This window comes from Rattus norvegicus, chromosome 18 (assembly GCF_036323735.1).
Source record: "Rattus norvegicus strain BN/NHsdMcwi chromosome 18, GRCr8, whole genome shotgun sequence".
Classification (NCBI taxonomy): domain Eukaryota; kingdom Metazoa; phylum Chordata; class Mammalia; order Rodentia; family Muridae; genus Rattus; species Rattus norvegicus.
The window spans coordinates 22377297-22395797 of record NC_086036.1 but is presented as its reverse complement, the minus strand read 5'-3'; the positions used below and the strand labels follow the sequence as shown (position 1 = coordinate 22395797).

The window sequence follows — 18501 nt, the reverse complement described above, 5'->3', positions numbered from 1 at the left end:
TTTTTTTCAATGTCCCTACAAACAGCCTCTGAGTATGTGTGAATGTTGTAGGGTAAGTCCAGCCAGCTGGTCCCTATTATGTCTTTTCCTAACGTGACAAAATCCCCTTACACCTTTCTGCTTCTATTCTGTACTCTGATCCTCAATAGAGCCACTTGACCATGAGTCCTGATTCCTTGTGTTCTTTTCACCTGCTTGGCTGAACCACTCACTGGGCATCCAGAATGTCAGCCACAGTGGCTGCCTTCTGAGACCTAAACATAACAATGGCTGTTGCTTTTGCCTGAATCTCTCACCTGCCTCTACCTCTGACTGCTCAAAATTGATATCTGGGGACAGAGAGCAGAGAGTGACACAGATGTGTTCTTCTCTTTGCTGATGTGGAGGGAACCCAGCAAAGAGGGTTAATAATACTGATTGAACCTTCAAAACAGGAAAATACACCCTTTACATTGTAACTTTGTTTAACTAAGAGGCTTGTTAAGTGACTGGCTATCAGGTCATTCTGATTGTCTGTAACCTAAACATATATTTTTTGAAGTTTCTACCTTAGAACAAAACTAAAATATAATTAGATTGAATCTGAATTTTAAAAATTGAAAGCTATTTTTGTTATTATCAACCTCATTGTTTTGATTCTTTGTTATGATTTTAGACTCCCGGTTATAAATAGTCTTGCCTAGTGAGATGGGAAGGCTCTGACGTCATGTCATGGAATGTAGGTAGTGAAAAACAAAAATAAATGACAAACAGAGAATGTAGTTTAGACACCAGAGAGATGATGGAGGCAGCATACTAAAGCCTTTCAGTTTTTACCAAAAATTGAATTAAAGAAACAGCCATAGAAACTGAAATTTCAATAGCCACCAGTCAAATAAAAAGATATGAACTGTGCTCATAAGACAAAGAAAACCATAAGGAGCTGTCATGAGCACACAGTCAACGAACAAACACCCAGAGTAGATGTTGTAAAGAAAAAGCTGTGTTCGCCTGAGCACTCTCATTTATTTCTGGTGGGAAGGAAAGTATAATTCTAATTCCAAGATTCCAAAGTCGATCCACCAAAACACTTACAGACATGTAAGCAAGGCATTACCATATACACCATGGTAAGAGCAATGACCTGAGATCCAGGTAAACATTTCCAACTTGATGACTAATCAAAGACACTGTGGTGCAGCCACAGTACAGACTACAGTGCTGCTATAGAAAGGACTGACAACTACGTATGCATATTATTATGGAGGGATAGTGACATCCAAGAAATAGATTAATATGAAAATGTGCCTGTACAACCATATACTATACAACATATCTATAATCTATATGTATATCTGTAATATACAAACATACATATCTATAATGCCTAGTTTTGACACCATTTCAATTTCATATTTTATTGGTTACTTATAAAAGGGGAAGAGTCCTTGGTTGAACATACTGAGAAAGAAATCAACTTTTTAGATATACCTTGGTAATTTTTATTTTATGATTGAAATATACAAATTTTCCCTCTTAATACAAAAATTATGTTTAAAAACTAATCCTTAAATCACAAATGAATGAAGCAGAGTGTCTATCTAGTGGTGTAGCGGTATAGGGCTAAATATTCAACCCAACCTATCCTGTAGCATCTTCACCTTGTACCCACCTAGGGATCCATCTGATAGGTGAAACTACCATAAAATCCGAAGTTAAACTATTTATAGGAATCTTATTCTTACCCTGAGATTATTAGTATAATATAGGATGACGCTAGGAATGCTATGGAAAAGGTAACAGGGCAGGTGGGCAATTGGAAAAAAGTATTTATAAACCTCAGTACTCTCAGATTTGAAATGCCACACTTTGAAATTGTAAAAACTATTGTAAAGACATTGTGAAAATACCACCATATACACCCCTCTCCCCCCAAAGCTAAAATAAACAATTTACATTCTTCTAGTGCATGTTTTGGTTTCTAGAATGTCACACTAAATAGACCTAATAATCTTAGAAAAGATGTCAATTTTAATTCTGAAGCAAGAAGCGTTTTGTCACTAAAATTCAAGTAACAACTAAGATCAAAAGGGTATTGCAAAAAGCAACCAGCTAATAAACCCATCACTGTCACTGTACCTAAGAGGACACAAAGAATAACCAATTCCAAATGGATAAAAAGTAGTATTCCAAGCAAGAAGGACCAAGGAGGAAGCAGGTGTGGTTATGTCAATATCCAACAAAAGAGATTTCAAAATCAATCAGAGGAGATAGGGAAGGACAATACACACATGCTAATGGAAAAAATCTAAGCCCTGTTCTGTTTTGTGAAGGCCCAAAGATACCTACAAAACTTTGTACATTAAACACAAGTTACCTAAAAAAAAAAATCTACCCAAAAGTGGCTGTTGTATAGAGGTGAGAAATGCTTGACTCCCCACCTATATCATGTAGAAAAGTCAAATATACTCCTTCAGAGTCATTCTGAGAGCTGTGTTACATAATGGCATTTATATAAGGTGCTCACATGGTAACATGTAGTCAACATTCAGTCAGTAGCAATTAATAAAAGATGAACAGATGTTTCTGGAAATATGCAATGAAAAAGTTTTACACACAAATGCACACGCACACACGCACACACACGCACACACACGCACACACACACAACTGTGCACACACACTCAGTTGAGTGCCTACATATATTGAGAGGGAGAAAGAGTGGGCTGTGTACTACATCAACCAAGCAAAATTTAACTCGTCTGCCTGGCAGAGATCTGGATAGAACTTGACTATCTTCTGTAACTTACAATTTGGCATTTATAAGCCTTCACTTTTACTATACTTGACAAAAGTTAAAAATGCAACAAGGCTTATTTAAATGCCATGACTAATTAAGTAGTTCAATTTTCTGATATAAAATAGTAAACAAGGCATATGCCAAGTATGGGAATGAATGAATATATACACCTGGGAAGATACCTTTATTATGTTACTTACTTTCTTATGAATTACTAGGTGTGCTGACCTGTGTTTCATACATGCTAGTTCTTGTGCTGCATTGCTAGAAGTACTATAAGAAATGTAAGTTAGGGATAGAGAGATAGCTCAGCAGTTAAGCACATTGGCTGCTCTTCTAGAGGTTCTGAGTTCAATTCCCAGCAACCATCATGGTGGCTTACAACCATCTGTAATGAGATCTGGTGCCTTCTTGTATGTCTGAAGACAAGTACAGTGCACTCATATAAATAAAAATTAAAAAAAAAATAAATGTAAGTTAAATGACCTCTACAAAGTAAGACCCCAGGGGCTTTACTGTTACTTATGAGAGCTCAGACTTACATAAGGCCTCATTCTGCAGCCCCTGATAATTAGTGCCCAGGATGTACCCCATCATGATCCATCCCTATAGTTTTTGGTCACTGTCTTTTGATTGATTTATAAATGGAATAACTGCAGAGTATAAAGTATACCCACATTTGTTCCTTATAAAGATGGTCATATATCTCCAATATCAGAAATTCCAGTCCTGTTGCATCTCAAAGAAAGAGACCTCATCAGTAATCTAGACAAGAGGGTGGTTCCTCTAAAGTTTCAAGGCATGTGTTTGGCAAAATGAGGATAGGATCCAGGCCTCCCATCTATGTTGTATACTGCCTTTTCTACTAGCTAAAGCTCCCCTCAATCAGTAGTATCACAACACAGCCCTGGTTCACCAAGTAACAGTCAGGGTAAGGACAGCATGCTTTATCTCCTAGAACCCTCCTCACCACTCCAGGACTGTGCCCAATCCACAGTGTTAGTGAGGGACTAAGGAAGGACTACAGAGGTAAGTTGGAGTTTTGTGAGATAAGTTGGTGTTTTGTGACCCCTTATTTATATACAAAACCACATACATTGGGAAGAAAACAAACCTAGATGGGAAATGTTGGCTTTGAAAAGTTGGCTGTGATTTTACAAAATAATCAATATTGTCACTACAGGCTATGACTTGACTATGTAAAGAACAAGAGTTTCTGTCCAGAATGCATTGTGACCTTTCAATGGACCTTCCCTGTTTTCATATTGTATCATATATGATAGCTTACTATGTCAACCTAAATGAAGCAGAAACTATACTTTTCTTTTTTACCTCCTGGAAACTTCTATACAATTCTTGATATCAAATAAGGAGCAGATTGGTACTCAAGTCTCTGATCCAGATCTGGGCCAAGTACAGACAGGTACCTATAGATTAGTCAGAGCTACTTTCTGATCCTAGTCAAATCTTTCAACTGTGACTCTGAAAGACTTACAGTAGAGTAAGAAGTAAGCAGGCTATATATGCTGATGCCCAATCAAAATGACAGAGAATACTCAGACAAGGACCAATCCTGTCGATGCCCGCACTGACACAGCACCGAGAATTGGGCGAAAGCCTGCGGGATTAAAGAAACACACACACAGGTTATTCGTGTTAAGCGAGAAAAAGAAGGGAAAGAGTCCTGTAGTTTATTCACCAAAATATATACCCCAAGTTGACCAGGTAGAAAAATTCTGGGAAGCACAGTGGGAAACCCCGGCTTGAGACTTCGGTAGCAAAAGACCAACTACGTGCCCTGAATTTTCTAGGGAGAAATCCCGGAAGACCAGCCTAAATCTCAAAAACTAAAGACTGGGAGGACAAGAGACAGGAACGAACTGCCCCTCACCCGGGTGTGTCAGTCCTGGGCCAGACTGCTCCTTAGTTAGGAGCAAAAGGCTTCCACATGCATCAGCAGGGCTCAGCAGGAGTCAAAGCCTGCAAGAGACCCAGAAGGGTCTGACCAGGGGGGTGAAACATTGCAGGGGACCCAGGAGGCTCTGACATAATCCCTTCCACCTTCCCATCTCTCCAGAATTTCTCTTTTAGCCCCAAAGATGCTCACTCTGTAAATTCTACAAAGAATTTGTCCTTAGCAACACCTTGCCATGAGCCAAGAAGTGACCTAAGTGGCTAATGATGCTAGAACAAAAGACTTGAGTAGAGCTGGCCCAGTCCTTGCCCAAATCTCTCATAAACCTGCATGCCTGCCAAGGCATAGTTCTGCCCCTGCCCTCGTGGGCTAGCTCCACCAGGCAAAGGTTCATATTGGTTCTGCACCTTAATGAGAAGCAGGGAAGTAGTAGAAGGCCATTTTCTGTACCTGCTTACAAACACATCTACAAAGATCTGGATGTGGTCAAACCAGGATCAGAACAATCAGAACATGTAGATGCTGTTAGGATATGAATGAAATTGAACCATGTTCTCAATATATCTTTATAAAAAGCATTCTTTTATCTGATTTCCAATCACATTCTCAAGTGATTCACAGACCTGTGGAGGGGAAGAAGGGGGTCATTATTTCCTTTCTTTTGAAACACCAAAGGACATGTTGATGAACCTGGCATGGTCTACTGCTTCAGTAATAACTGGCTGTTGATTCTCTTATCTGTACAAGGAAATGTAATCAAAATGACAGTAACTATCCCCACAATTCCAGGTTTGAGAAAGTCTTACCATTTTCACTTCTCTGTGGCTTCTTAGAAAATCAATGATGATAAATACATGCCCTATTTTGTTTTGTTGAGGTTATAATTACAATATTCTTCCAATCTACTTCCTCTGTCCTAGCCTTTCCATAAAACACTCTCCACTGTCCTTCAAATTCATGGCCTCTTTTTTCACCATTATCATCGTATGCATATATGTACACACACACATATTCCTAAATATAACCTGTCGAGTCTATATAATGCTATTTGTATGTATATATGTAGGGCTGATTGGCACAGAACCACCAATTGGTATGTTCCTCCCTAGGAAAGAGCACTTCTCCTGCTCCCAGGTTTCCTCAGTTGCCTATGGTTGTGTAGGGTTGAAGTTTCATGGGCTCTTCATCTCCCAGTTTGGTATGCCCATTGGTATCCTCTTGGTTCAGCTCACAATTGGCCATTAATGTTGGTGAGACTTTATGACTGTAGCTCCTGGTGTTAGCAGGAGACACAATCTCACCAGAAGCTCTGTGATCCTCTGGCTCTTAGGATCTTTCTACCCCCTCTTTGGATATGTTCCCTGAGCTTCAAGTGTGGGAGTACCCTGTAGATAAATCTATTGGGACTAGGATCTACAACTCTGGATTCTGATTGCTCTTAGCTTTCTGTAGTGATCTCCATCTGTTTCAAAGAAAATGTCCTTGATGAAAGGGAAAGCTAGGCCTATCTGTGAGTAGAAGGGCAAATGTTTACAGGCAAATGGTTGTTAGGGAATTATGCGACTTGGTATATTAGAGGTTATAGATTTTCCTCCAATAAATATGATTTTACTAGCACTGAGTCATCAGCTAGATTCCAGTACCACACATTGTTTCTCTCTTGACTGACAAGTCCTTAAATCCAGTTAGAGAACGGTTGGCTACCACCAAGGTATTTACACCACTACTGTAGCCATAAGGCTATTTATTCTGTTCTTACCACTAGAAAAGTAAAGGGGCACAGCTTTCTCATATCAAATATTCCCAGAATCTATATAATGGTTGTGGTGGTTTGAACGGAAACGGGCCCCATAGGTTCACAGAGAATGACACTATTAGGAGTTATGGGTTTGTTGGAGTAGATGTATAGATGTAGCCTTGTTGGAAGAACTGTGTTATGGGGAGGGAGGTGGGCTTTGAGGTTTCAGAAGCTCAAGCCAGGCCCAGTGTCACCCCCTCTTCCTGCTACCTGCAATCTGCATGTAGAACTGTGAGCTACCTCTCCAGCACCATGTTTGCCTGGGTGCCACCATACTTCCTGCCGTGAAGATAATGGACTAAGTCTCTGAACATAAGCCAGCCCCAATTGAATGTTTTCCTTTTGAAGACTTGCCATAGTCATGATGTCTCTTCCCAGCTATAGAAATTCTAAGTGGTATACTGGATAATACAAAAAGAATGCTGTAGGGCTTGAGAGATGGCTTAGTGGTTAAGAGTACTGACTGCTCTTTCAGAGGTCCTGAGTACAAAACGAATACACCATTGTAATTGACAAAGGCCAATATACTAGACCAGTTAGCTAAGGAGGGAGAGCGAACTCTGTATGAGGAATCAGAGGTCAAGATAGAATGCAGAGATGGGAAATTTAGGCAGAAAGGCTGAGAGAGCATTCTAAACACAGAGCATAGCTTGAGTAAAGATGTGGTAAAAAGGTTTTAGCATTAGTGTTATATAAGGCCACTTAGCTGCAAAGATCAAAACTGGTCAGATTTTTCTTACATGTGTTTGCAGGAAAATTCAAACATGAAACAGTTGATGTAATAATAATGTATTGGATCAAAACCCTAACAAATGATACTACAACTGAATCTCTCCTTTCTCTCTCATATACACATACATAAATTCATATTCACATATGTTAATATATAAATATACTTATAAGCACATATATATGTGTGCGATCTCACATTTAAGAGACTGGGCATAATAAGACAGGCTGAGTGGAACTAAGAATTCCTATAGAGCAACATAGACAATTGATTGTTTCTAGGTCAATCATCAAATGAGGATTTGGAGTCCCTTCAGGTCGATGTAATTCTCTCATTAAGATGATGGAAATAACCAGCCCACGAAGCGGTCAATATGGCTATTCCATCCATCTTAATGACCCAGTCAGATCAACTCAGGATATGTTCAACACCAGAGGGGAAACTCATATGAGAACATAGCAGCAGAGTTGTTGAGCTCCCCTGTTTAAACATAAGTAGGACACAGAAAAGTCACCCTTTGCAAACCACATTACTGAGATTTTACTTCACAAAAGCAGGAAGAGGACTGAGCAATTACGAGAGCACACACAAAAAGTAGGAATGAACAGAAAACACTGGAAAGATCCTTGGTCCAGTTGGTAATGCTAGCTCACTGATGCATGGAAAGGTGGGGCTGGAGAAAGGCTCAGTGAAGGGCTTATTGAAAAGCAAAGGAACCTGAGCTTTGTCCCCAGAACCCAGGTAAAAAGCCATGAGGTCATGAAATTGAAAGAGAGCAGATGAGAATGGAGGGAGTAAGACAGAAGGGTATGAAGGGAATAACAGGAAGGGAGAAATGTCGTCATTATATTATAATCTCAAAAAGAAAAAAAATGCCACAGGTGGCAATACAAGCTTGCAATCCCAGACTGCGGAGGCAGGGACAGGGAATCGGTGGTGTTCACTGGTGAAATAACTGAGCTTAACTGGTGAGCCCAGGTTCCAGTGCCTTGGTCTCAAAAACTCAAGGCAGACAGCTCCTGGGGAATAACAATTGAGGTTGATCAATGGCTTCTGAATGTGCACACTCATACACACACACACACACACACACACACACACACACATGCACATACACGCATGCAATTCATATGCATGCACACACATGTGCACAAGGAAAGAAGGAAGACAGAAAGAAGGAAGGTCTGAGGAGTTACAAGGCAGGGGAAAGCTTCAAGACTGGTAGCACAGGAAGGTCAAGTCAATGGTTAGTCGGTGACCAAATCAGGCCCTTACGACTGACTCAAGAAAATGAATTTCATCAAGGATTAACTCTGATGACAGTATCCCCAATGGAAGTCATAGTTGCTTCAAGAACAATAATGGTCTGCTGACAAGAGGAGACAGCAATAACCATGAAAGATTGATGGTGAAAAATGATGAAGCAGAAGTCCAGGGCAGTTTCTGGTAGTGAATATGAAGTGGGAATTAGGGGAAACCAGACTGGTGAAGCCTTGCTAATGCGGGATGACTGGAAATACTTAAAGAAAAAAGCAGAGAACAGCCCTGGGGACAGTCCATCAGGGAAAGGATGTGTTCTGATTCTGTTGTAAAGAGGCAGAAGTCGGCTTGACACAGAGCAAGAGATAAGAGGCCTTTCCGCGCTGGGGCTCTCACAGCCACAAGGAACTAGGCCAAAAGCTCAGTGTCACCATACAAGTTAGAGACACGGAAGAACAGACATAGACACAATCCTGACTGCAATGTTTTTACAACAAAACACCCAGTGCAGGGGCCTGGATGCTTCAGGAAGTAAAGCTGATTGTCTTGTTTGTTTTTAAATATCCTTCCCACTTTGAGCATGTGTGTCTCACGAAGTACAGAGGAGCTTCTCAATGCCCTGATGTGACAGAGCCAAGTACAGCCTCTCATTGGAACTATAAAATGAATAAAGCTCTGGTTTAATTACTGGGTCGAGGAGGCTAGGGAAAGTTCAAAGATTTGGGATCTGCTTCTTCCTCATGTCTTGGCCACTTCCCTTTCCTGATGCCTCGTCTCCATACTAACTCACATCACATTTTTTTTTCCCACCAGCTCCCAATTTCCATTAAACATGCCTAAACTGTTCCCCCCTCCTTGAATGCCTTCTCCTCTCAGTGGAAATCCAACTGAATAGTTAGAACTGCAACGTGTAAACTAGGTCCTAGGCTACATTATAAACAGTCACAACCGACAAGATTTCAGTCATGTAGAAAAGGTCCTTCTTCTCCTTCGTTGTAAGATGCCCGTGTAGCAACTCACTGGTCCAAACCTTCTTACAATCTGGCAGCTACCTTCCTTTCTAATTAGCATCTCAAGGTCTGTCTGGCAGAAAAAGGGCAATGTCCTTCCTGGGCATTAAAAGCTTAGGTCAGGAAGGGAGGTAACACCGGTGGTCACAGCCCATTACCATCACCGGAACCACAGGATCCACTTAGCTGGAATAGCCACCCGGAAGCCTCATTCCTCAAACTTAAGACCCACCTTCAGACCTTAGCCCTTAGCATGCATCCCGGCATCCTCGTCATTTACATGCTCCCAGAGGTCCCTCTGCCCTTCCCCTTTCCCTTCCCTTTCCTTTCTCCTTCCTTTTCCCCTTCCCCTCCCCACCAGCTTTCAACTTCTCCAGTGGTAACTGATAACTTCATTGCTAGTAAGCTCTCAGACTTGACAGAGCGGCTGCTGTGCCCTACCCTGATTTGAAAGCACTCTGAGCACTCCTGATTTGAAAGACAACGATCAAGCCTGTTTATGCATTAAAATCTCCTCAGAGAGCTTAAAAAGCATGCCTGCTGAGGATACAGCCTAGAGGTTCTCATTTCCTTCACAGTGCCTTCTCTACAGACTCGTGTGTGTGTGTGTGTGTGTGTGTGTGTGTGTGTGTGTGTGTGTGTGTGTGTGTGTGTGTCGGGGGCCGGTATCGAAGGACACATGCTACAAGTAAGAGACCAAGTTCAGTATCACACAGTGATGTAGTGGCACTTCAGAATCAAACACTAAATGTCCCAATCGCCAGTACTCTTATTTCCCTTAAAGGGCACAAATAAGGAACGGTATTTCAAGGCTGTACTTTTCTCATCCTTTTGCCCAAAAAATAGATCTGCTTCTTTCCTGGGAGACCAGGCTAGCAGTACAGCAAGGACTTGCTTTGGAGAAGACAAGTGACGGTACTTCTAATTTCAGTTCAACACACTAAGACCAAACTGAAGGTGCCACGTGGGAGAAAATGCCTGGAAGCCCTCCCTCTTCCTCCCATCCTCCATCTCAAAAGCCTTGTTTGCATTCTCTAGTCCCTCGGGGGAGGAGGCCTCCACCCTGAAGAAGGATCCCTTCGAAAACAAAGGAAAAGATTATAAACAGAGCACTGCCAGGTGTCCCTGGTCCCTGACAACTCCCAGGCTGCCTTAAGGCAGTTCAAGAGAAATGTCATTTTTAAAATAAGCAAAGAAGAGAGAAAGCTCAACTCCCCAGCTCTGGGGCTTTGAGTGCTGGGCCCGCTCTCATCCATCGCACAAAGTGTTCGGCTCCCAGACATGGAATTTTACTGAATTCATCAACTGTAGGTAAAAATAAATAAATAAGAGTTGATCTTCCATCCTTTTCAGATTTATGCTGATTTCACAGCCATCAGATACACAGGCCCTGCTCTAAAGGCCTCGGGCCTGACATCTTGGTGAACGGCTGAGAAACAGCTCCATCTGCTGGCCAGAGAGCCCAAGTGAGTGGAAATTTCCAACTGTTTTTCAGCCTCTGCAAGAGAGCAAGAGGTTTGGTTGATATTCCCTGCAAGTCGTTCAGTTCGTTTCACCAAATCGCCTACAAATTCTGACATGGAATTGGGCTGTGTCTTATGCATATACATGGACATGTTTTCTGATTGCTTTTTGTGGCTCCTGACATTTCTTGAAGTTTTTAGATTCGGTAACCATGTGTCAAATTTATAGCAGGAACCTTGGCTCCTGTTATTATCCTGTTACATAAGTATCGGAAGAGGAAAAAAAACCTCAGAAGAGATCGAGGGGGAGGGACCTGGAGAAATTCTCATTCTGGCTGCCTAGGGTCTGGGGTTTTGATTTCGGTGCTTAGACATGGGAATCCACTGTGTTGGGAGTTGTTTTCATCCTAGTTAGAGAAATACATAAGAGAAGCACCATAAAGAACGATAAGAAAGAGGAATCCGCTAGGTTTTGATAAGGCTGGAGTATATAAGTGATGGTTCAAGCGAAAGGATATTCCAGAACGTGTGTTCCTCCCACTTCCTGTGAAGAAGCATCCCCGGAGATACCGCTATACTTTCTATTCCCTACTGCTTCAGTTAAAGAGGCCCTCGGGACAGTTTTCCCCCCTTGGATCTGAGGCTGGAAATGTGGAAAACGGGAAATGAGCAAGAGTACAGCAGGCACCAATTATTAGTGGCGGGCTGTCCAGGGACTGTCCTCCTTGCTTTGCTAGTCAACAAAGACTCACTGTAAAAACAAGAAGAGGACTCACTCGGGATGGGAATGAGGTGCCCAATGTAGCATGTTCCTTCGACAGATAGGATTAACTATTACTCCTTCTCAGGACAGATTCTCTGGGAAAAATAATAACCTCTTGATTTCCAAGCAGTCAGAGTGAAAAGAAAACATGAAAATAATTGCAGATGGCAAATCCGGGTTCCTGTAAGACAGGTAAATCTGCTGGAGGTCCTGCAGTCCACAAGAGGCATGAGTGAGTCCTCAATCGTGCAGGCAGAATTTCTCGAGATAACCTGGTTCTTGTCACAGAACAGGATAAGGCACCTGCCATAAGGAAGTTCTTTCCACAGATTGCTGTGACAAGTACCACTCTTCTTTCTATCATGCCATCGCCTTCTATAGCAGAGCCAACAGTTTGTTTTAGTGACTCACACTGCTCACGCTGAATGGACAACTCTGATGGTGTTCACTAGAGTCACTGGCTGGATGGGACAGTGGACGTAACGAAAGATGCCAGAGACAGAATTCTTGGCCTTGTATTAAAGATCCGGGGAGGGGTCTAAGAGGAATGCATGTATCTCCTTGGCAAGTAGAAATATAATAGGTTTTATGAGTTGACTGGAGATGGGTGGTAGTGAAAACAGGAGAGAGATCAGGTTATGGGGTAGAGAAGGAGAGGGTATGGAGAGAAATGATTGGAATTGGAGGCCATTGGAGAGGATGTGTTGTGGAAATCTAATGCAGTAGAGACTCCCAGGACTCTATGAGGGTTACCCTAATGAGGACTCATAGTCATGGAGGATTCAGAGCCTGAACTGCCCATCCTTCACAACCAGGCATGACTTCCATTGGTGGGACTGAGACACCAAGCAAGCCTCAAAACCTTTGGTCTATCATCTAACCCACCTGCAAGATGCGATGAGCAATGGAGTTACAGAACTTGTGAGCCAAACAGTGACTGGTTTAATTCGAGGCTCAGGTCACAAGAGGGAACCCATGCTGGGCACTGTCCAGATGGCTAGGAAGCAAAGGCTGCATAGTCCACACACCCAGGATAGGAAAAAAGAAAATAATAAAATGATTTATAATGATATTCTGTTATAGTCATAGACTAGCACCTACCAATTCTTTGACAGAGACATTTCCTCAGGAGCTAATGGGAGAAAATATGGAAACCCACAGCCATACATTAGGTGGAGCTTAGGAACCGCCTCAGATGAGAAGAGGAAGAATTATTGAAGCCAGAGGGGTCAAGGACACAAAGTCAACTAAGTAGATGTCATAGAGGCTCACAGGGACTGAAGTAGCAATCATGGAGCCTTCATGGGTCTGTATACTTTTATGGTTGTTATCTTGGTGTCTTTGTTGGACTCTTAACAGTGGGAGTTGAGGTGTCTGACTCTTTTGTCTGCTCTTAGGACCCTTCTCCTCTTACTGGGTTGCCACACCCAACTTTGACATGAAGTTTTGTGCCTAGTCTTATTGTATCTAGTTTTGACATTTTGAGTTGATATCCCTGAGAGGCCCACTCATTTCTGAAGTGAAACAGGAGGAGCAGATCTAGTGGAGGTTGGATGAAGGGGGGTTGGGAGGTGTGGAGGGAGAGGAAACTGCAGTTAAAATGTATTGAAAAACAAAAATAAAAATTAGTGGAAAACTGCAAAACATAAAAACAGCCCGGAAAACTAATAAACTTCTTGTGGCACCAGTAATAGGAATAAAATGAGGCAACTTAGTCATTTTTTTAAAGTGTGTGACCCAAGTAAATCAGTCAAATGAGCTGCACAGGCCAGATGTTGGCACTGAGTGTCTTCGTCACTGCCTACCAGCTGCTAGCCCTGACTGTGGGGGAACGTCTTGAGACTTGACAATTAGAGCACTGCCTTTTCTAGAACAATGTCTTGGTCCTAGTCATCAAACCACTCTACACTCCCACACACTTTGTTTCAGTGGTTAGCCATTTTCCTCTTCCTCAGCTGCTCTTTGAGAGTGTCCCTTCATCTGCCCTTCCTGGGAATCTGTGGGCCGGCTAGTTACTTGCAACCCTGAGGGAAGGTCCTGGTGATTGATGCTATTGCAGTCATAATTTCTCTGGAGTCTGTTTCTAATATTTGAGGTTAACATGCCCAAACCGAAACAAAACACTTTTCTCATGTTATACAATGGAAGTGATTTGATACTGGCTTTAGCACAGTTTTTGAACAACATGCTTAAAAATGACATGTTGTCTCTCAATATGACTCTAAACTATAAAATTTTCTAAAATGGAATTAATAGGCTGTCCTTGAGTGTTTCAAGACTTAATTCTGTTTGGAGCTAACAGGGTCCTGAGTCTGATGCTTCTAATTGATGGTTTAGTTTAACAAGCTGACCCTAATATCTTGGCTTTGAAATTTTAACAGGAGACAGCAGCAGCATCTGCCCCTGTGTACATTTTAAACAGAGCTGACTCTGCAATAGGCTATTTCAGTCAGTCTTAAATTCTGGTCTGACTCTGTGATGGAGTGTGTACATGAAAGCTATTTTATGCCCCTATCGTTTTGGAGGCGTTTTTTCCCCTTCACTCTGAAAAAGGTTAATGTGCATGTCCTCACCTTTTGGTCTTAGGATGCCCAAGGTTCTGGGACTTTATGAGTTCCAGATAAAGTTGTAGGAGCCATCCCCTGCAATATCAGTGTGATTTGTGTGCCATTAATAGCCCTGTTGTTTCATGAACCTCAATTTCCTTCAAAGTAGGAGAGTATCAAACCCATCGTTTCGTATTGAAAAGGAAGATAAACTCCATCCCGCTTTGGGCTTTGGAACTGCTGTCATTGATGCTGACTTCAGAGTCGTAGTTCACTTGGTCACCAGCTCCCAGGAGCTGAGGTGATAGAGTTTATAACAGATGTGTCACAGGTCACATGCTGTTCGTCACAGCAGCTCTTTCACCAATAACAGCAAGAAACACAATATTATGGACACGGTATTAAAGTCTCAAGAGTGAATACATTTATCGGCAACTAAGAGGCTACTCGACAGAGACAGAGACAGAGTGAGAGACAGACAGACACACACAGAGTGAGAGAGAGAAAGAGAGGAGAGGTGCGGGGAGAGAATCTGGATCAGTATTCCTAATAGAATTTTATTTGTATTGCCACTTCCAAAAACAATGTTAACGATGACAACAACAACACAACAGACCAAATTCGTGGAGAAAAAGAGTTGCTTTGCTTCAAAGAGTGATAAAGTTAGAGTTTCTCAAAAGCTTTACTCCTCCTTCAGGTTAGTACCAAAAAGAGCCACAACGACAGAGAAACTTAAAAAAACAAAACAACAACAAAAAGAAAACAAAAAAACTCCCAGTGTTTAAAGTCAGCTCAAATGAGTAAATCTTAATATGGTTGATAAAATTCAAAGGTGATACTGTTGTTGTTGTTGTTTTTAAAGCATGGACTTAGATAGCTTAGAATGGCCTCAAAGTTGCTATATAACCTGTGATAACCTTGAACTTCTGATCCACATCTTGATTTTCATCTCTGCTTCCAAACTTAGTCTTCATGTGGTGCTAGGGACTGAACCTAGGGCTTTATGCATCCTAGACAAGTACTTTACAAACATTCCTACCCCACCATGAGGTAGGGTAGGAATTTTAATTGATAAATAGCTTGCCCTTATTAAACCAGTGCTGAAAGCATTGATTTGCAAAATAAGCCTGAACCAACACCTCGTTTTGGACAAATTATCCACATCAATTAACTCCTCTACCTGGGGTCTACGAGCATCTTGATTGAACCCTAATTAATTAAGCAACCCTCGGTTCTGTGAAAGGTTTACCACACACAAATGATATGTTGGCCTTGCTGGCTCTGTCCCAACATGGCACTAACTGCTCAGTCAAGAATCTGAAGTCTGATCTTTTTTGGTACAAGCTCATTGATGCTCCATATTCTCTGCTCTGGGGATCAACCCTTTCATGGAGGGATTTCCAGAAGGAAAAACTCTGAGACTAAGGTGAGAAATATCCAATACTATTTAGCAGTGAATGTGAAATTATAATAAAACTAAGGTGAACGTCAGAAAATAGATGTCTGTAGGCAGTTTAGTTTCGATCAGATTATTAAAGTGTCCTAAATAAATTCCCAGTCTCTCGTCACCCAATTCAAATGCAGGCTCTTTTATAGTCACTTGGGAAACCTTTTTTCATAAAGAATTTCATCAAACACAATCAAAGGTGACACATATCCCTTCTAATAGCTTAAATATTAAGTTATGGTCTTCACTCACAAGTACTGCTCAAGTTTAATGCTTACTTATATTTTGCCTCAAGCCTGTCTTATATTTCTAGACATTTTCTATCAGTTTTATTGAAATATAGATTATATATGAGAAAATTTGTTTTCTTATAAATATGGAGCCGTGTGTCTGTCATCCAACCATTTAGGACATTTTTATTGTTCAAAATGAAATCTTGTATCTGGAACTAACTCCCATTCACTCTGTATCCATGAACAGCCACGAATTGACTTCCCTGCTAGGTAGATGTGTCTTTTCCTGTAATACCACATGCATACAACCATATAATACATTGTCTTTGCAGTTTGGTTTCTTTCACTTAGCATAATTTTTTGAGATTCATATACCTTATACACTGAATCATTGTTCATTTAAACTACTAAATAACATGCTTCTATGTAGATATACCATATTTGGGTTATGCATTCATAAGTTGACGGACATTTTGTTTCTACTTTGGACTCTTGTTTGGAAGAGTCCAAAGTATATATATGTTCACATCTTTGTAGAAGCCTGTTTTCATGGGCAGGGTAGCTAGGAATAGAATTACATTCATGTCTATTCTCTGAAGCAATTGTCTTCATTGTCTGTATTTCCAGTGTAAGGCATGGCAGTTCTTAGATTTTAAGATCATAAAAGGTAATTTTTTTTTCAAGACACAGTTGCTCTGTGTAGCCCTGGCTAACCTGAAACTGACTCTGTAGATCAGGCTGTTCTCAAATAGAGAGCCACCTTCCTCTGCCTCCCAAGTGCTGGGATTTAAAGCATGTATCACCACCATCTGGCTGGGTAGTTAGTTTTAGTATACTTTTTAAAATATTCTGTTAAAATACTGCTCATCAAGAACCACTTCCAAGTGCACGTATTTCTTTTCTCCCTTTACATTTGACAGAGAGGAAGCAGGTGTACTTTAACCCAAAGTCTTCAAGGTGCTTTATTTATAGGACTAAGAAAATACAAGAAGGAAGATAGGAAATGAAATATTAAATCAGGAAGTCCAATATATAAGCTAATTAATGGTTTCTTACGAATGTGGCTTGAAAGTTGCCCATGGCTGGGTTCGAAGTTAACATGGAGAATTCATTTTCTAAATTCATAGGCACATACTACATGTGATAAAACGTCTGGGCATTTTGCTCATTTTGTATTTTAGAGAAACCTGCATTCTGGACAAGAATCGTGAGTTGTTTAAAAAGAACTAAAAAGCAATCCACTTCAACTGCTGTAGCCAGCCTGGCCATCTGAGGATGTACACTGACTGCTGAGTGGCTGACAGAGAACATCTACCCTCCTGCATCAGTCACAGAAGCTCCTCTACATGAACACTGCACCTGCTGTGCTCCCCAGTGCATCTGCTGTGCTCCCAATGCATTCGCTGTACTTTCACTGCATCTGCTGTGTTCCCACTGCATCCACCATGCTCCCACTGCACCTGTCATGCTCCCTGTGTATCTACTGTGTTCCCTGTCTCTGTGTGTTGCCAGCCCTCTGACCTTTCCTGATGTGTCTATCTGTTCTTCCCTTAATGCCAACTTTGTTGTTATTTATCTCATATCCCAAGATTCATTCAAAAGCCACCCCTTCTAGATTGTTTCTAATTCGCAGATCCCATTGCCTGCTTACACATGATTTTTAGATGAATATGTGCACACTTAATGTGCCCTTTACTTTGCAAATGGCAAAGCTGAAATTTACAGTATCTATGTGAGTGATAAATTCAACATTCAAATCCATGCCTCCTGACTCCACAGTTTGGTGCTGCCTTTAGAAGGGCATTGTCTCTCTCCTCACCTCTTGACTTACTTTGCTCTCATGTAAAATTGCCTTGAGTTCTGCTGAGAAGTTTGTGATCCTTGCTTATAGGTTGTAAGAGCACAGAGAGAAAGGGTTTGCATTTATTCATTTCTGCATTCCAGAAGAACCTAGCCCTAGCATTGAATACCATACAGATCCAATAAAAATGTGCCCAATGGGTAAAAGTGTATGATCAATAGAATACCAAGTAGCTCCCTCTGGGACTTCTTCTCTGAAAGCACTCACTTGCTTCTGAAGAGGTGATGCCAAAGTTCAAAACAAATGGCTTTCTCTCTCCCTTAATTAAAACTGTCATTGATTTGAAATTTTTCCTTTCAAACACAGAACAAAATTAAATTTCAATAGAGGTCTGCCCAAATTACCATCATTGCAAAAGTGAAGAGCTTGACATTTCTGAAACTATGACAGATATCTATTGCTACTCAAGCCAACAAAATCCAGTTCTGTTGATCTTAAAAAAGAAAAAAAAGAAAGAAAGAAAGAAAGAAAGGAAGGAAGGAAGGAAGAAAGGTAGGAAGAAAGAAAGGAAGAAAGAAAGAAAGAAAGAAAGAAAGAAAGAAAGAGAGAAAGAAAGAAAGGTCAATGTCCGTGTCAGCAAATGACCTTCTGCACATAACAAATTCTTGTTTACCACAGGGTATCAACAACTGTCCTACTGCATAGCTGATCCCAATTCCCAAAGCTGATAGTGTCAGCAACCATCATACTATACAC

General features: G+C 41.2%; 1 long non-coding RNA gene across 2 annotated transcripts in view; it reads left to right on the top strand.

Moving 5' to 3' along the window:
- The first annotated feature begins 10544 nt into the window (after positions 1–10544).
- The window catches only part of LOC120098153 (uncharacterized), a 51592-nt gene continuing 43635 nt past the window's right edge, over positions 10545–18501 (top strand). For both annotated transcript variants that reach the window (XR_010059793.1, XR_010059794.1), the window contains exon 1: positions 10545–10799. This is a non-coding gene — a long non-coding RNA (uncharacterized LOC120098153). The remainder of the gene's footprint in view (positions 10800–18501) is intronic.